This window comes from Anarrhichthys ocellatus, unplaced genomic scaffold (assembly GCF_004355925.1).
Source record: "Anarrhichthys ocellatus isolate YVR2014 unplaced genomic scaffold, GSC_Weel_1.0 scaffold3999, whole genome shotgun sequence".
Taxonomy (NCBI): domain Eukaryota; kingdom Metazoa; phylum Chordata; class Actinopteri; order Perciformes; family Anarhichadidae; genus Anarrhichthys; species Anarrhichthys ocellatus.
The window spans coordinates 1-4,936 of record NW_022283973.1 but is presented as its reverse complement, the minus strand read 5'-3'; the positions used below and the strand labels follow the sequence as shown (position 1 = coordinate 4,936).

General features: G+C 38.8%; 1 long non-coding RNA gene across 1 annotated transcript; it reads right to left on the bottom strand.

Annotated features, from left to right (window-relative positions):
- Window positions 1–31: 31 nt before the first annotated feature.
- On the bottom strand, window positions 32–4,905 carry LOC116379260 (uncharacterized). The gene is made up of 3 exons (XR_004212395.1): window positions 1,451–4,905; window positions 1,186–1,303; window positions 32–590 (listed from the first exon to the last, which is right to left on the bottom strand). It is a non-coding gene; the product is annotated as an uncharacterized LOC116379260 (long non-coding RNA).
- Window positions 4,906–4,936: the final 31 nt, after the last annotated feature.

The window sequence follows — 4,936 nt, the reverse complement described above, 5'->3', positions numbered from 1 at the left end:
AGGGGATGCTTTAGGGCGGGGCTACACTGTGATTGACAGGTCTCTACTAGAAAGGTATTAGTTTGTTTCTCCTTCCGACCAGAAATGTGAGCTTCTCTGTTGTGCATCTCTGCAAACTGTTGGCAGCTGGTTTGTGTATAACTGTATATAATTGTGTACAACGCATGTTCTAAATGTGCTGTATGTTCAAAGAATGTTCCTACAACTTGAATAACATCAGCAGATCCCACATGTCTTTACCGGAAAAAATGCTCCATTTGAAAGAAGACCTAATGATGCTGTTTACGTGACGGGTATCATATTCGGAGTAAACATGGAATATTAGTGAGCGTGTAAACGTAGACAAGGACTACACACTACACACTACAAGACTCGTATATCTCCACCACCTCCAGTGGGAGTGTCTTGGTTTCTAACCGATGACGTCCTATTGTACCTTGTGGTTCTCCAGTTCCATGCGGAGGCGGTGGTTGGCGGACAGAAGCTCGCGGTTTCGCGCCTCACACTGTTTAAGCTCCGCCTCCAGCTCCACCTCGTAGTCCCGACTCATCTGCTGAAACTCCTGCAGCTCCTCCTGCGCCTCCTCCGCACTGCACACACACACACACACACACACACACACACACACACACACAGAACAGAATGTAAGTTATCAAAGAAAATAATTTGAGCTATTATCCAGATTTGACCATTTTTCCCACCGAACCTGGAGAAGATCTGGTGATTATGGATTAAACATGAAAGTGTAAACATCACAGAAATGTGTTTCACAGGAAACACCTGGAGGTTCACAATTGTTTGTCTTACAGAGTTTCTACCGCTCTCTAAACCAAACTCAACAAAAAGTATTGATTATTTTCTCTGATTATATTACGGAGCCGCAGAAGTCCTGAGAGACTAAATCTTTGTTGTGTTTCCCACACAGTCTGATTGGCTCAAGATGTTAATAAAGCAAAACTAATAACTCATGTAACTAATATAATAAGATAAATCATCTTTCAGGACTTCTGTGGCTTTAAAAACATCAAAAAGCATCAATAAGGTCAGTTCAAAGGTGCAAAAATACTGATAAGATGAAAATGTATTGTGGTATGATGAGGCAGAGGACTTAAACATGTGTAAGATGATGAACTGAAGGAGGCAGATGTGCTGGACTGTGAGGTCTGTTACAAACTACATAAACACCTCTGTTGTTGTCGGGCAGCCTGGTCCTTCCAGTACTGCAGCTCTTCCTCCAGGGACCCAAACCCTGGAGGCTCTGGATCCCCCATCTCCATCTCCAGCCGGTCACACCAACACAGCTCTGTGGTTCAATTAAAACAAAGTGATCAGAGAAGTTCAGATTCTGGCTTTAGAAACCGGGCAAATGAATGTTTAAAGTGACACCGGTCGATGGAACACAGTTGACTGTTCTACGACATGACTTCAAACGGTTGATCAGCATGCTCACGTTAGTTCGGCATCACTATCCTTCAGATCAAAGCTCAGCTTCTTTGGCTGTGCTCGTCTTAGTTGAGAAAAAAAACATCAAGTTAGGAAAATCAAGATAATAAATTCAAAGTTTACTGATATACAATAATGTTGTTGTTGTTTTTTACATGTAAGCCGAACTGAACAATAGATTCTACCGATTCAAAAGATATTTAATGTTCGTCAAATCCGATGAAACGGAACCACAAACTGCTCCTGAAATAGATTAGACACAGAGGACACAAAGAGTCTCAAAGCAAGCTGAACTAAAGAAAGGAAAACGGGAACCAAAAGTAAACGTCAGCTAAAAGATATAACGGGTCATTCATACTCCTATCATAACGAACACCTGCTTTTATAAACACAGCATATAAGATACAGATGAGCTCAGACTATTAACAATAGAGTTTAAACAACACAAGCAGAAGAAAACTTACGCTCAACAGTCGACGCAATGTTAAAAACAACTTGTTATGTTTCTAAATCCTCTTCATGGCCGACACCGCGTGGGTCGGGTAAATATTAATACATATAAATATTAAACGGACTTTCTCGGAGTTGGAAACCGCAAAGTTGCAACTGTGTTGCGAAGACGTCGAACAATACAAATTGCCATTCATATAAATCCTGACCGATCCACCAATCACAAGTTAGATGACTGCCCCGTTCACCCGCTGCGACGAGTCGGCGGCCCTGTCAATCAAACAGCTAGTAGGCGGGATCAGGATCCTTGTCCAATCAGAGGAGTGACATCTGTGACAGAGGGGTGTCGACAATAATCTTCACGAGTCCAGACGTCGAGATGAATTACCGGAGGTGATGCCTTCAAGTGCTGTCGGAAAGTTGACATATATTGATATATAATATGGCGAATTTGTGCTTCTGCAGTGGTGGTTAGTTAATTAACGTGTTATTGCTAAAAAAAATAATCAGAATGAGCAGCTCCAACCTGCTTTATTCTTCAGCTATGAATAAATAAATGACAGGCATATTCATATATTAATAAATGAGCTTGTGCTGTGTTCGCTGACAGAAAAAAACAAGGATCAAATGAGCTTTTAATGAGGTCAATTTAGTGGTTGCAGCAGAACAAGGACAGAAATATGTACAGATGTAGTAAAAATAATTAAATATAAGAGGTGTGTAAAACCAACTTATAATAGAAGTAAAAATAGAAGATATACAAGATCAATTAAAGTCAAAACGAAACGAAAAAATTAAGAGACAAAAGTGAAAGCGGTGTGAACAGAGTCAGCAAGTCGAGTATATGTTAAAGGTGTTTATATAATATGATTATTAGTACTTAACAAGAATAAGCAATGCTCCTTAGTGTTTGTCTGTATTAATATGGAGATCTAATATAAATATGATTCAGAATATAATGTAGTAAAACAGTTTGACATAAACAAATCTCTAACAGCATCATAAAACATGAATTTGTTTTGTGAGATTTTAAGTAATAACAATGTCTAATGTCAGTGCTGGGGTCACCCTTCTGTTTAAAGGCCCTTTAAAACGACATGAATTTGAACCTAACAATTATAACTGTAAAATAAATATTCATATATTTACAGGTGCATTTAAATAGCTTCCTCTTTCCTACACTACCTGAACGCAGTACAACAAAAGTTCCAACAAAGCATCAGTTTTCTTCAGATCAAGTGATTAACAGGTGACAGGAAACAGACAGCATTACAATGATTCACACTTCCACACAACATTAACTCATCTTTATTTCTATTTCATTATATTCTTTATTAATTATTATTCTCAGTTATTTGACCTGAATATGAGCAAGTGTGTATTCTCAGTGCTCTGCTTGCTGTTAGGATGCTTATAGTACGGTCGGTTCTGAGGGTTAGTGAAGGGTGGCGTGTTAAACCGAGCACCTGACAGCATCCTACACTCTGATTGGAGATCTTCACTTCCTGCTGGTGGGGTCAGAGGTAGGGATTAACGAGGCATATCTGATCCTGGTTAATCCACACGCACCATCACCGGAGCATAAAGCTGTTATTCACACACACACACACTCACACACACACACACACACACTCCAGTCCACTCTGTCCTCGCTGCATGTATTCAGAAAGTCAGGATGCGGTTAGCCTAGCTTAGCATTAGAGACTGTAAACAGGGAGAAACAGCCAGCCCGGCTCTGTCCTCATAATCTCACCAGTTAACATGATTTATCTTGTTTGAAAACGTGTTTTTTTTAGACATAAATGTACAATTAGGGAGAATAATGTGCTGGAACTATTTCTTGGCGAACTACAGTTTATTCATCCGCCCTGTACTTGTAGATCAGATGTAGTCGGTGAGCTCAGGTTTGGTTTTTCGGTCTTTGTATCGCAGTAGTTTTAAAAATGTACTTACTCAAAAATTACAAGTATTAACTGCAACTGTATATATATATTACTGTATAACAATGCATCCTATTTATCTTATTTATTATGCATTGGATCCATTCATTTGGTCAAGTCTGAAATATCTCAACAAATATTTGATGGATTGCCATTAAACTTTGCATTTACATTCATGTTCCCCAGAGCATGAACCCTACTGATTTTTTACCACAGTTTGTGACACACAAACTCTTTCCTGTTTACGAACAGCTTATTAGGAACATTGTCTTTTTCAAAATGAGGATAAATAAACCAGAACATTTGTTCCATGTAAACAAAGTCTCTGTTTTTTTTCCATCAGTCTTAATCCGCTGATTCATCACCTTCACAGGGTCATCGTTCATGGCTTAACTGTGACACAATGTCCCATCAAACCTCATCATGACATCATCACATCCACTTAACAGAATAGAGAAGTTATAGAGAAATCATTTGACTTTAGTTTATCCGATTAACTGTCTGGTCGCTTCTCGAAATGACATTAAAGTGACCAAAGAAGTGTCCTTGTTATAAAAAATTATCAAAGCATGAATGCAACAAAATAGTTGTAAACGAATCATCACAATATCACATAGTTCTTAATAATATTTCATTTTTGTTTCGTGAATGGGAAAAAAACAGAAAGTCTATTCAGTTAAAGCTCATCTACAGAAGAAAATAAACTAAAATAAAGCTGGTACTGCTGAGAATAATTCACAGGTATAATATTGGTATAATAATAAAAGCGTTACATGAGGAGGAATCTGGGCTGATGGCAACCTATGTGATGTTTCAAGTAAGAGGACAGGGTTGAGATCAAACTATAGGAGACAACACAACACAAGTGTGATGCACTGATACACATCTTTAGTAATAGAACACACTCAACGACTAATCCAACGAAAAACACCCACTAACACGTTCATCTGAGCATCACGGCCTGATAACTTTAAGCTCCGATAGAACACATTAATGAGCCTCTTGTTGTTCCTTCATTAACATGAACACACCGTAGTTTATTCTGACTCAACCACACACACACACACACACACACACACACACACACACACACACACACACAC